Below are 14,713 nucleotides of genomic sequence, written 5' to 3'. Positions count from 1 at the left end.
TTGTAGCTCAGCTTCATTATGCTTGCCCCAGAGATAGTGTTTTGGGAGAAACACTGAATATTAATTTGTCTTTGCATTTAAATACATTACAGTCTGCCTCATTCATTGTCATCATTGCCATTACTATTAGACTTTATTTTAGTGGTCCCAATTGTTTATATTAAGAAACTGCCAGAAATAAGTGGAATTGAGTTTTAGCTTACCCTATTTGATGCACCGTTATGAAACTATGAAGAGGGATTACCTCATCCCAAGTGGAAGTGAAAATACTTTTTTGTCTTTCTTCATTGCTTTGAGGCAAAATAAATTAGTAACAAATATGATTACATTTAGCTAATTGTCCACTTAGGCAAAGGTTATTCAAAAAAGGTCATTTTACTCTTTGCACAATTAACACCCTGTAACTCATGAGAGTCCATTCTCAGAGTGGGTCTGAGAACCAAGACTGATCTCCAAACGGTATTATAATGTCACATACGGGAGGTATCAGTTCAGGGGAAGTTGGTGGCTATATTTCAAGGACAGTAACAACACTCAGAGGTTACACTTTATTCTGATGACTTGGTGATATTCTCCCCAGTACATTTCAAAATGCACACCATTGTTTTTGAAGGAATTTGGCGTTTTCCTTGTGCCTGATTTAGGAACAGTTAAGCCCACATTGCCTAAAGCTACACATTTTCAAGCTCAAATTCATTATCTCCATTCCCCTTTCCCTGCCAAACAAACAAAATTTCCCTTTTTAGATTTTTGTCTCTCCTTTAGTGCTATCACTGCAATCCAGTCATCTACACGGCAAAAGATGGGTAGGGAAAGGGAGAATGCAGAGCACTTGCAGAGGTAGTTCAATGCTAGTATGCTTTTCTTAGAAGTTTTTTAAGGTCTGTTTCTTCAGTGGATCACTACATTAGTGTTACTACAGTGCTTGCTAAACCCAGGGACTCCTGGTCTGCCCTTGGGTCTGAATCCAAGATGGTGGAAGTGGGCCCCAGGAATCTATCATCAGGCTCACCCACCAGGCTAAACCTTCTCAAGTTTGAGAACACTGCTGTAGAGGTTAATCTTCTTTTTGGCCTCTTTTATTCATTTTTAATGAATGACACATTCTATTGTACAAGCAAGGTGTTCATTTAGAATATGAATTTGTTACCAAACTATAAAGTAGAAAGATAAGATCGGCTACCAGGTAGTTACTAATTTGGGGAAGAAGGAGAAAGATTGGATAGTAGATGAGTTTATTTTATTTTATTATTTTTTTTAATGAGATGGGTTCTTGCTGTGTTGCCCAGGCTGATCTTGAACTCTGGGACTCAAGTGACTCTCCTGTCTCAGCGTCCTGAGTAGGTGGAACTACAGGGGTGCTGCCACATTCAGGCTAGAAGCAAATTGTTTTTAAGAAACTCTCATGGAAACTAATAGAATCTCATTAACAAAAAAAAGAAAGAAAGAAAGGAAGGAAGGAAGGAAGGAAGGAAGGAAGGAAGGAAGGAAGGAAGGAAGGAAGGAAGGAAGGGAGGAAGGAAGGAAGGAAGGAAGAAAACAAGCCATATTAGTTTATGAAGATTTGTGGTTTGGGCACTACATTCTCATGTTTTATCCTAGATTTTATTCTCTCCTTTTCTCTTCTGTCCTGCATTATAGAACTATTAAGAGGTTGTCTGAGAATTTATAGTCTGAAAGTTTACTTGATCTTTTTTTTATTTTCTTTTTGTGGCAATCATTACTTTAGGGAGAAGCAGGAATTTTTGGAGAGAAGCATCAGCAGGAAATTTGACTTAGATTTAAGTGACATTTAGTGTCCCTAATAGTATGGCAGGGAATACCAATGTATTATATGAGAATTCAAGACATCATGGTACTGGGTTGGGGTGCCAAAGAAATCTGATTATTATGTCTAACAGAGACACTTATTTACATTTTTAAAAATTCCTAGTATTTCAAAATATTATTCTTCCTCGCCACTTCACAGTTTATAAAGATACAGAAGTAAATTTAGGGTTTGCTTTTGTTGAGGCATAGCAGAGTTATCTCCCAATGGGTAGGAAATGGATGTTAATGATTTACTAAGCTGTGATGTTCAAAGGGGATTTGGATAGCAAAAACTACAGTGTCTGGTGGTTACTGAACAAGTATATTCTTTCTTTCCACATCCACCTGAAGTGGAGGCTTCATTTTATCTCCTGTGCAGGCTAGAGTGGTTGAATTACAAGCTCTCCCCTCCCATGCAATGCTATACAGATTTTAATTATTTTCAGTTAACCCCCAGAAGACCAGAAAAGCACAATTCCTTGTAGATGCGCTTCATGTGTGCACTGATTCTTTTCTGGGTGAGTCAGGTAAAGCTTCTGTCACCTGTTAGCGACATGGCCCATCCTTCCTGCAGGGGACAAGAAAGCATGGAACCAGGTGGTGTCCCTGAGACAAGGATGCACTGAAGAGGATCGAGGGAGAGAGGAAGCAGGGCAGAGCATGTGGTCTCAGCTAGAGTCTGGCTACTGCTTTCCATACACATTTGATCTCCCTCATGCCAGTGGAGGTGGGTTTTGTTGAACCCACTCCTCCCAGGCCAGGTAGTGTCTGTGTGGGTTGTGGAGGGGACAGCTTTAGTCTCCACTGTGAAGTGGATTCTACTGGTTTAGGGACTTTCCTCCAGAAAAGGGAGCAAGTGGGGAGACCCTTACCAGCTAGCTTTCCCAGCAGCTGGGGTACAGCTGCACCCAGGTAAAGGAGTCTGGGTAGAGTGCTAATAACATCTCCTTCAGTCTTTTGTCTCTGGCTTTTCAATCCATGCTTCCCACTGCAGTCATTAGGGCCATCATTCTATTCAGAAACCATCAATGACCCCTTACTGTCTAGAGAACACAATCCCAATTATCCATTTTTTTAAAATTTCCAATCTTTCTCTGATCTTGCTGCTCTTTTCTCCTTTGGTAATCAAAGCACCTTGGTCTTGTGCATCTTTCATGAAACCCTCCCTTGTTCTCTACCTGGCTAACTTTTTGTCATTCCCTCCTTCTTCTTATACTTTCTTCTTCATGCCTTCAAGTTCACCAACAAAACTGTGATTGAGTCCCCATGCTGACACATTCACACGTGAATTAATTATCTGAATAAATTATTTAACCTCTTCCATTCTCTGTCTCTTTGCCTATGGAAGGAGCTGTTCAGCTGATAAATTCAAATTCAAATTGCATTATGTCTTAAAGCTGTAGAAAATCCTCCCCCACATACCCACTTATGAAGAGGCTGCTTACAGAGTCCCTGAGCTCCTTTATTTTGTGAACTTCCTCACATTTATTGTGTTGGTGGTTTGGCATTTATCATAACTGTACTTGAATTTTGAAACATTGTTACTTTGGGGCACACCATCTTCTTCACTACACCCTAAGCTTTCCAAAGGCAGCCACTATTGCTTAACCAGCCGGCATCATGGCTAATAGGAGAGGTCTTCCATGGAGTTTGGAAAACTAATATGCCTTTTTTAAAAAAATAAAAAAGCACATGACAAATCTGGGCTATAATTGTATGTTAAGAAGGTAAATTTGAAGCTTGTTATGATTAGAGTTGAAAAATCCACCTAAGTTTAGGTTCACAGTTAAAACAGAAATTTGGAATATAGTGATATACAATGAACAGTGATCCAAAACTCTCTGGGAAAGAGAACTCTATTAAAGTGAAGGACCTTTAATCCAAACATATAGGCAACAAATGATTCTGTTTACCAGTATACTAGACAAGAGGTTGAGATTCCAAAATATAGTTATGCTCCAATTTATTATTTGCTTTTTTTGGGGTACTTATCAAGTAAGAACCAAATAAAAAATACTTTAAAAATATTTTCAACTTCCTTAAACATTTGGATTTTGTATTATGTACTCTTTTTCAAGACTGGAATATTTAGTTAGGATATCTGACTGGAACTGTATATCAAAATACTCAGAATCAGTAGGTTCACGACAAAAGGTAGTGCTACTGGGAGTTATTTATTATGTTCCTAGTTGATGGAGTTCATTTTTAAAGTATATCCCATCATGCCCTAAGGGTATTTATAGACCAAACTTCTTAGCAAGTCTGGCTTTCATGATTTCACTGTATGTGCTAGGCTTCTACAAGTGGCTATTGAATACCAGCCAGGATGATTCACTTTTTATCTTGAGATGGAAAACTCCTTATAATATGGTTCTATCTTGAGGTATCTGCTTTCTGCTACTGGTTAAATACCAGTGACACATAAGGTAGTAAGGATGCTTTGAATGCTTTAAGATGAATAGTTCAGGACTTTTAAAAAGCCCGAAACTCTGGGTTGTAATGAAAAAAATTCAAGTGGACCATTTCACAATAAACTGACGTTACTTATTTTTCTCCACTACCTTCCACCTACAATCCTAGATACAGAGATGGGCAGGGAAAAAAATTGTAAAAGACCTAGAGGAATACCTAATTACCCTCATGATATCTACTATAGTTAGCATTTATCTCCTTTTAAAATAACTGATGGTTTATGTGTTTTTCTCAGCTGAAACTTAGGAGATGAGAAAAGATAGGATATTTGGAATGTCATATACAGGGAAGCATTGCTGTCAAACATATTATTGAGGCTGGAAAAAATGAAATTGAAACAAAGAACACCTGCTACTTTAACTCATTAAAAAAAAACCATAATGTTCTTTACTTGCTGACTGGAAATATTGTATTTTCAGAGAAGAGAACGTGCTAATCTAAATGGGAGAAAATATAATGATTCACTATGCAATGATAGGAAATAAAAAATATTTTAAATTGGATATTTGAGTTTGTGGAGGGGTAGGTGCTTTGTATAAAAATGATTTTGTTCATCGGTTGGTGAGTATTTCTTGCAAATTGCAGCAAAGAGTAAAATCGGCTTGTCACTAAAGATTTTTTTTATTGACATCTTTAGCTTGTCTTCATGCCAGTAATTAAATTGCTAATTATGTGTTTCTGTTACTGTGGTCATGCTTTTATTACATAATTGCTTCAAGTTTAGCTCAAATCACTAACAATATTTATTTAACCTTTTTGTGCATTAGATAAATTTTAATATATAAAAGCTTTGGAATGAGTTCCTTGACTCTGTTTTTTTTTTTTTTTCACGTCAGACGGGTAATGTGCCGATGTCGTAACAAGGTTTAGAGGGAGGCACATCTCACACAAGAGCGTGAATACCCAATCATCACGCTTATGAACTGAAGGATCCTTGACTCTGTTTTGATTAGCAAAATCAAAGGAATTCTAACCTTCCTTATAGTTACATGGGTTGTTGCTCATGTTTTCAATGAAATTACTGATAATTATTAATTTGAGCAATAGCAATCATTGAAAGACCAATTGAAACAGAAGGGAAAAATACAAAGGAAACCTATCAAAAACCTTAGTGTCCATTCCAGAAAAATTAAATGATCTTGCTTGAGGTAACTTGAAATATAAAATTAAGAATGCGGGTCTTAATATATGTCCAAATTTAAAAAACATATATTTGATTGTTGTGAGTAATTCAGTTACCAAGCTTCCCCCTCCCCTTTGAATGTGGGCATAATTTTTGTCACTGTTTCAATATATTCATGATTTTTTTCTCATTTGTTTATTTTATGCAAACCATAAGAGACGTTTTTCTCAGCGAAGATTGCCTCTTTATTTTATTTTGAAATATTTGTATATTTATTTCATTAAATGAGATAATGCTTTTTCTTATTAACATAATTTCCAGTACATTAAACATATTTCTCCACAGACAGAAGAGAGGAATCAAATTAAATGACAGCTAAATCACTTGCAGCAATTTCAACTGTTAAAAGAAATAAGTGTCTCTGTTTTCTTTGTGATCACAAGATGTGCTGTAAAGGGAAATGAAATACTAAAGAAAGAAGGGAAAACATAAAGAAATAATGACTGACTTATTGCAGTAATACCACTGAGAGAAGAAAAATTCACTACAAATAAAAGGAAAATAATATAGTGGGTTTGAAAGTTACCAAAATTCATTTCTTATTGATGAGTTCAGTGGAAGCCTAATACTAAGTAAACTGATGAAAAAAATCAATGCAATAAACTATGAATGATGAAAGTTGAAATAAATACTTTGTGTATGGCAGACCATTATTCTAAATGTCTTTAATTTTTTAATAATTCATGTCTTTATGTTTATAAAAAAGGAGGAATTATTGCTTAGTGGACTCAAAATGCATGTAAAAAGCATCTACTTGAATCCCACATTTAGTAATAAGACCAAATGATATTGGCGACCTTCTGATTTTTAGTATCATGTCCTGATTTTGACATAAATGCATCAAGGGGAGGTGAGCTTGACTTTAAAAATGTTGTTGGCAAAGGACGCTGGTACATTTATACAGCATACTTAACTCTATGGGGGACAAACTGATTTCCAATTTTTTGTACCACATAAAAAGGAAAATTCAGAATATGTATTATATGTACTCGTGCTTATAGTATGCTTGTGACTATTCTGGGGGACCAGGAGGGAATGTGATGACACTTCTTGGTAAAATCAACACTGCACTTTTCACGTATGTGTGCATGCACGTATAATTTTTTACACAGGTCAGGTTGTTAATATATTCAGATCAGACCATATCGGTTACCTAAGTCTGAATATTTGCAGGTGGACTCATCCACTAATTTTCTCTATTCATATTAAATGATATATAGTTTTAAAATGGAAACTAGTTAATTTAATCAATTCAATCAGAAGCAGTCAATTTGGTAGAGGCAAGGGGATCATTCCAGCTATTTTTTTTCTGAATTGACTCTGACTGAATTAACCTTCTAATACAACTGATCCTATAGCACTCTCTTCTCAAATGCCATCTTATTCTTTCCCTTTTCCCCAGTCCATCTGCACCCTCAGCCTTCTCTCCTCCCTCCATCCCTTAGGCTCTCTCCTAGGTGCTTCTAAACTTTTGACTTCTTCACTTTTTTGACCAACACCTAAGGAAGCTTTCCACTAGCCTCTCTTTCCAGTAACCGTCCTTCTCCCACCACACACATTTGCCTTACTGGGAGGAAAAATTCTAAAGTTTTTTTTTTTTTTTTTTTTTTTTTTTTTAATTACAGACACTGAAGACTGTTGCCTTGCTGAAAACCTCTGACTGATGCTCTCGAACAGGACACTTAAGGTAATAATGGTGAATTTTTTTCCCCACTTCTAGAAACCTTTTCTTCCCAAATGTTTACAGTTCCCTACTTGGAATAAACTTTCAGATCCTCTCTAAGACTGTTTTCTCCACAGTATGGAAACTTTGCAAGGGTATATGGGAGCCACAAGGCAAGAAGATTTCTGGAAGATTGGGAGGACTGAATTTGGGGGTCAATGACTATGTTCAGGAAAACTTTTGTGTGCCCACTTTGGAAAAACTTATCTTTCATTCAGGATGCAGGGGATCAGGCAAAAGTACAGGCCATATGCAAGAGATTTTGAATTATGCATTAAGCTGATAATGCTCCAGAATGCAAGCTTGAGTCAGTAAATAACTAGGCTGGTTGGTGGAGGGTGTTCACCTTATTGGGGCAGGGGGTACCACACAGGGAGAGAGCTAGAAGAAGGCTAGGGGAAGGGTGAAAGGGGGTTGCAGCCTTTTGGCTTGCTCTGATGAAAAAGCAGGAAGAGTAAGTTAATATTGAAACTATTGTCTAGTGCCTATTTGCTTTTAAATTGATTTAGCCAAGGTAACAAGACTATCTCCCCTGCCCTGTCTGTGCAAGTTTGCACTTGTGGTGGAGGGAGCTCTTCCGTGGAATCTTATGTAAAGAAATTCTGTCCAGGAGAGAAATTGGTTTGAATCTTTTGATGGGGTCCATAAAGGGACTCTTTAAAAGGCAAGATTTTTTAAATGATGAAATTTGGCAACATTTGTAAGAGGACACTTAAGGTTTTGTTTGACCAGGTTTGCTTTCCTAATTAATATGTAGTAGAAAAACAGTAGAAGTTAAGCCAGTGGAAGAAGCAGAAGGATTAAAAGAATGTTATAAATTATCTCCCTGCCACATGACACAGCACTACCCAGTGCTAATGAGAACTGATTCTTTAATATTTGCATTGCTACTTCTGATTTAGTAAAAAGTATCAATGAATGTGACCATCTTTCATGAGAAATGAACATGTATAGGCAGGCACATACGTGTGCACACATATACGTGATATTAAAAAAAAAAAAAGCCCAGTTATATCCTCCAAGCAAATGCAAAATATCTGAGGCTGAGGAACCTATAAAGTGGACAGCTGAACATTTGCCTACTTCCCCCCCCCCCCAAAAGAAAAAAAAAACAGGAATTCCATGAGCATTTCATTGCTTTTCTAATTTTAGACATAACTTTTAGCCTCTGGTTGCACATTGTTTTTGCATAGTCTCTGCAGCAGGGAGAAGGCTTTTGTGAGGCCAGTTCTATGTGCACACACACATATATACAGCAACAGATTAAAAATGGGTCTGGAAAAACACCCTTCTCCTTGGAGAGTCATATCAAGCAGTGTTTAAATTAAATAATTTGCAGAGTGGAGGGAATAAAGCTTTTGTAGCAGTATCTGGAGGTTATCTTCCCTTGGGAAATTCTTGCCATTTAGTACAATCTGGTGCATGCCAATGAGACACATGCCTACATACACACATTAGTAGATGGATTTTATTTCACTGCTAAATTATATTTATTTCTTTGGGTTACCTGTCATTTTGTGTTCAGGTAGAGGAGAAAAAAAAAAGAGGCAAACTTTCCTGGGAAAGGTTGAGGCCATTAAGATCCAAACAAAAGCAAGGAGAGGTAGTTAGGGATCAGGCGTGAGAGAAGGCTGGCTTCTAACATGCAGCTGGTTGTCCCATAGCTCCTCCAGGGACATGGCTGGTATTGGGAGAATGTGTAAGCTCAGGCCAATGTTTGATTTTGCTCCCAGCCCATTGACTGATGGTGACAGAGAAGCCTTGCTATGATGAGGTAATGTGAGTGGGTAAGCCACAAGTAGCTGAAATTGGGTGATTTCTTGCTACTTTCTCTGCACAAGCATTATCTATTCTGCATGGGATATTAAGGAGAGGTTTTCCAGTGAACTCATTCCTTGATAGCCATGTCTCCTTAGTCTGATCAGCTCACCTGTGCCTTAGTGGAGAGAACAGGGTAATGAATGAAATGTTAACTAGGAGAGAGGATGGCAGGGGCTGGAGGAGGATGGGAGGTAGAGGATATCTACCCATGTACAAAAAATGCTGAAAGGTCCTGGTTTTGACAATTGGTAAGACTCAAGTGAGAATAGTTATTAAATCAATTATTAAACATGATTATAGTCAGAAGTACTAGAGTTTAAACATGAATTTTGTAGGGTGTACACAATTCATCCCATGGCAAATGGACTTCAAAATGTTTGGTAGAATGATACATTTTTTCACACATTTTTTGCTGACTCATTTAGACATTTAGTCTCTCAATTATATTTCAGTATTATATTTTGTCCCTCATTCTCTGCTACATTTTTACTAATAACTGAACAACATAATGTATCACAATTATTGTAGGGGATTGGGTTTTATTATTTTAAGAAGTAGGATTGGAGAGAGAAAAGCTTACTTAACAAGATAAGTAAGTTTTAATCTGAGTATTTTTAAAAAGGAAGTCATCTCCCCCCACCACCACACTTTTGGCACAGTTTTATCATAAAGATTGAAAAAATAGGTTTGCTTCAGCTCCACCATATTCAGACTGACCACAGCAAATGATGTAGCCACAGTCTGACTCTGCTTCTGTAGATTATAGATCTACATCGCCCAATGGAGGATTGAGATGATACCTGTCAAATGTTTTAAATGGTGCCTGGCTCACGTTTAGTGATCAGTGAATATTATTTATCTAATATCCATCATAACCACAGATACTCATGGAATGCTACATTGTCCTGGTGCTGGACAAAATATAATACTGAATTTCATTTGTTAACAGACTTATTTCCTGCTTTTTGAGGTGGAGTTAGGAGCAGGTTTTTTAAATTATTATTTTTTTTAAGTGGACCTTGATAGAAACTTGATCTCATACAGGTTTTAATGTCCTCTCCTGTCTTCCTCTACCCACAGATCCATGTGCAAAAAGTAGAGTGAAGGGAAAGTTAAGAAGAGTAGCTGAGTTCTTCTGATAGATAGATTATGGTCTCTTAGGAACCTAGTTTTTTTTTTTTTTCCCCCTTCGGTGATGACTCTTACCTTGTGCATCAAGAGGTGCACAGACCTAGTTTTGTCCTGTGGTCTTGCCAGTCACTGGCTCCTCCTGTGTCCACTGGAGATAGTTTCAGTCTCCTAGTCTGAGAGGTCCCAACACATCAAGCACTACTGGAAATTCAGGACTGGGCTACCAGATCAGGGTTACCCACAAAGCCTGTCAAAATGTGTAAAGATACAAAGACAGACCCATTGTTTGATTAGGCAAAGTGTTGACAGCACCCCTAGATATGCTGTATATAAGTAATCACCATGTACCAGCCAACATGTTTCTTAAGTCTCTCAAGACTCAACTTCAACTACTTTAGGAATAGGCTAGTGACCAAGAAAACAAAAGTATTATTTTTAAAATGACATTTCCTCATGGAACTTTTGACCTCATAAAATCCTGTGAAAATGTACACCAAGACCTTGCCCTTTGATTTTTCAAAGGTTGGAGAAGTAGCAATACACTTTGAAATGAATATTAAGAAATGGCAATATGTAAATCAATGGATGTGTAACTGATGTGATTCTGCAATCTGTATATGGGGTAAAAATGGGAGCTCATAACCCACTTGAATCAAAGTGTGAAATATGATATATCAAGAACTATGTAATGTTTTGAACAGCCAACAATAAAAAATTAAAAAAAAAAAAAAGGTACTTGAGCTATGTGAAAATAATGGTACTAACAACTGATGTGTATTAGGCATTTTACTTGTGGGACACACCATGGTAGACTATTTGTGGTTCTCATCTAATTCAATCCTCTCCCTAAATCTATAAGACAGTCACATCATGGGATGAACAGTGAAGAAAAAGGATTTCCAGGATTCAAATCCAAGTATTTGGGTTCCATTGCAGTCCACGGCAGTGATAATGTAATATTTGAATGACGATGAGAATCACCTAAAACAATTTAAAATAAAACTGACATATTTCATACTGTATCTCTATTCCAGAGGTATTCAAAATATAAACCTTAAAAAACATAAAATGGTGAAAATATAACACAGGAAATAACTTATTTTTGCAATTGTCAGTTTGGAAAGACCTTTTTAAGGGCACAAAGACTTGCAGGACATGCACACTATATATAAAGTTTAAAATGAAGTAGGAAATAAATAAATCACACAACAGAAAAATGGCAGTAGAGTATGATTGGGCAATTCATGGCTAATAGACATGAAATAAAACTAAAAATGAAAATTTGAAGTGTCCCATTTCTTACATATATGATTGTAAACTTTAAATTATGAAAAAATAGCTAGACTTGGTGGCACATACCTGTAATACCAGGAATTTGGGAGGTTGAGGCAGGAGGATCACAAGTTCAAAGCCAGCCTCAGCAACTTAGCACGGCCATGAGTGACTTAGTGAGACCCTGTCTCAAAATTAAGAAATGAAAAGGGCTGGGGATGTGGCTTAGTGGTTAAGAGCTCCTGGGATCAATCCCTGGAACAACAACAACAACAAAAAAGACAAACAATATTTAACTTTGGTGATTTGTGTAGAAATGGTCCTTGTTGTACTTCTGTAAGTGAGAGTAGAAAATGACATAGGATTTTGGAAGGGCAACTTTTCAGTACCTTCAAAAATTTTATATGTATAGATCTTTGATACAGAAATTCCATTTCTAGACCTTTATATTGTGAAACCACTTGCATGTAACTGGAGGTAAAGTATAAGGATGTCCATAAAATACTGAATTTTTTGTTTTTGTTTTTATAATAGTAAAAGCAAGAAAAAGGCTAAAATAATTTGATTATTTATGGTATGAAATACTATATGGCCATTAAAAGTAATAAGGAAATAACTTTAGATGGATCTAGATATCAAACAATATTGTATGAAGTGAAAAAGTAAAACAAAAAATTTATGACTAGCTGTGTGTAGTCTAATTTTGATATGTAAAACATACAAATTAATTAAAAATAAACACATAGAGGAACTAAAAGGATATACAAAGGGTTATATCTACAATAAGTTATTAGCTCTGTGAAGGACTGAGAATATGTATGTCAAGAGCATTTTTTTTCATGTTTTAAACTTGTATTGATATCTAAGGTGTTGGTTTTTAGTCTTAGGTATATATCAAATTTTCATTAAAAATTTTTAATTTGACCCCCCCCAAGTTACTAAAAATATTACTGATTTGAGAAATGTTACATAAACAGATGGATCACAGATGGTGGTTTATAGGTGATAGATTTTCTTTTAGCTTTTTCATATTTTAATTGCCAAATATTCTATAGTGTGTGCCCATTGCTCAACTCAGATGTAGTGAATAAAAATCCCAAGGATTGGACCCCAGGGTTCTGCTCTGTAAAATGTTCCTGAGGTAGGCTCGCAGTTAGCTGGCTTTCAGAACTGCAAAGCAGACACAGCTTCATAAGTGTTCAAGGCAACATGGACCTTTGCATTTGAAGGTGCCTAGGAAGAGTGATTTCAGTTAGACTGTGCTTGAAGGTGAATTTTAGAGTACACAATTGTTTCCTCTTCATTGTATGAATACTGATTCAGTGTTCCTTTTTGATTTCTAGATTGTGTCTGCTGTGGGATGCTATTTCTCTGGTAAGTTTTCCACACTTGTGGGATCTCCTATACCTCATGCTGCTATTTATAGTCACTGTGTCTGGTTTGTGCTTTAATCCCAAACTCCATGCATTTAATGATTTACAGAATAACCAGTGGGATGGTGCTTAGCAAAGACCCAAAGCTGATTCTCCACCTCTCCTTGCACCTCTCCTTATTTTCCTTTTGTTAGGAACATGCCACAGAGCTTTCAGGTTATGAGCTCTTAGAAAAAGAGACACGATTGCTTTTCATATATGGTGCCTTCTTTTCCTGTATCTATCAGTGGAAAGGAAGGGCCAGATGTGTGTGTTTTTAAAAAAGAACCTTGAATTAATCTGCATAACTTTGAACAATCATGTCTGCTTGCTTCATGTCTTTCTGACACGCCAGTATGCACACCAAATGCTTGTCCACTTAACAATGAAACACTTATTTTTGCATTTCCAGATCTATTGATATTTGCTCAGAATGCAGTTTCCCCTTGTAAGAGCTGTGGAATGGAATTCATGTCTCTTTTCTGCTCAATAGTTATGTATTATCCTGTTTTGCCTTCTGCCTCTTACGTATTTTGTTTGGAGGTCAGATTGGGGGGTGAACCATTATATCCTCTGATGGCTACAAAAGCTATACCCTTTGCAGGAAAATATAAAATATATATTTGTGGTTTGTCTGTATCTTGAGGGTCTTTCTGATATTCCATATTTTGGAAGCCCAATGAAGCTAAAGTTCCTAACCCTTACATTATAACATATACTCCTGGTTAAGTTTCTCTTGCTGCAAAAGTAGCTACAAGAATGAGAATTGTTATAAAGTGAGCAAAAGCTCTTTGATAATTAGGATTCATCTACAACTAGAGCATTTTATTAATTACACATTGTAATCACATGGATAGTCACAAAACCAATCGTGCAAGTCTGTATTTAGAGATTTGTAGACAGAAGACTTAACGTAAACATAGAAATGTTAAACCTACTCAACTGTGACCTGCAAAGAAGATAACAAGAAGGATTCTGTTCTCTGTATGATTTGTGAACAATGCTAAGTAAATATTCATCATTAATATATAATAACTGTTGCTTTTGGCAGTTCACTTTTCATTTAATTTGATAATGTGTCCAGTAAATGAAGTGGTACAGGCTACAGTGTTTTACCAACACAATTGCATATTTTCAATCATTGTTAAATGAAGGCAGCTCAAGGCAAAGCTTTAACCCCCACTAGTTTTTTGTGTGATAAAAAGAGAAGGCGCTATCAATCTTTATTGTCTGTCTCGCTTACTGTAATTGCATTCAATAGTCCACTGATTCTGTTGTCTGTGCTAATGTCAGGAACAGAGGAGAGCCAGATGCTCAGACTTGATCATATGCATCCAGTGGCCACTTTGATAAGTTGGCAGCAAGTCACTGGGTTTGATGATAAATTGTTAACGCTATAGATTATGAACAGCTGAACACTGCAAGTGTACATGGAGGAAACTTCTTACCTTGTTTTAAATCTGGCATCATGATGCTAGCTAAAGGGCATGTCATGTATTATTCAAATGCATCTTGCACTGGAGATGTGCCAATGACTCATTGTATCCCTATGAATACTAAAAGCAACAACAACAAAAACCCACAGTGATTTGAACATGACATTAATGGTCCCAGGATTATGAAAAGCATTTTGAAATACTGTTTAATAGTTTTGATTATCTAATTCAACCAGAAGAAAGCTTCTGAGTTGTATTCACATTTAATCCACATTAAATCATGCTCTTCCTGGTCATTTCTGTTAAATTAGTCGATAATGAGGATGTTTTCTAAAAACAAACTGGTTTTTCATTAGTTAAAACCCGTGGCTGCTTTCTTGTGAAGGGACATGAATTGGAGCTGGGGCCCAAGCCATTTGTTGAAATTTTTTGCCAAGATTTTGTTTCCTAAGGT

The 14,713-nt window shown here is 36.5% G+C and overlaps 1 long non-coding RNA gene and 1 other non-coding gene across 3 annotated transcripts in view; one reads left to right on the top strand and one right to left on the bottom strand.

Annotated features, from left to right (window-relative positions):
- The window catches only part of LOC125617163, a 188,752-nt gene that overhangs the window by 20,861 nt on the left and 153,178 nt on the right, over nt 1–14,713 (top strand). For both annotated transcript variants that reach the window (XR_007348060.1, XR_007348061.1), the window contains exons 2-3: nt 7,090–7,151; nt 12,755–12,785. This is a non-coding gene — a long non-coding RNA (uncharacterized LOC125617163). The remainder of the gene's footprint in view (nt 1–7,089; nt 7,152–12,754; nt 12,786–14,713) is intronic.
- LOC125617368 lies at nt 5,112–5,213 on the bottom strand. The gene has a single exon (XR_007348341.1). It is a non-coding gene; the product is annotated as a small nucleolar RNA U13 (small nucleolar RNA).

The sequence above is a fragment of the Marmota marmota genome, unplaced genomic scaffold (genome assembly GCF_001458135.2).
Source record: "Marmota marmota marmota unplaced genomic scaffold, marMar, whole genome shotgun sequence".
Lineage (NCBI taxonomy): Eukaryota > Metazoa > Chordata > Mammalia > Rodentia > Sciuridae > Marmota > Marmota marmota.
The sequence above is the reverse complement of the archived record's forward strand: the minus strand, read 5'-3'. Positions and strand labels throughout refer to the sequence as shown.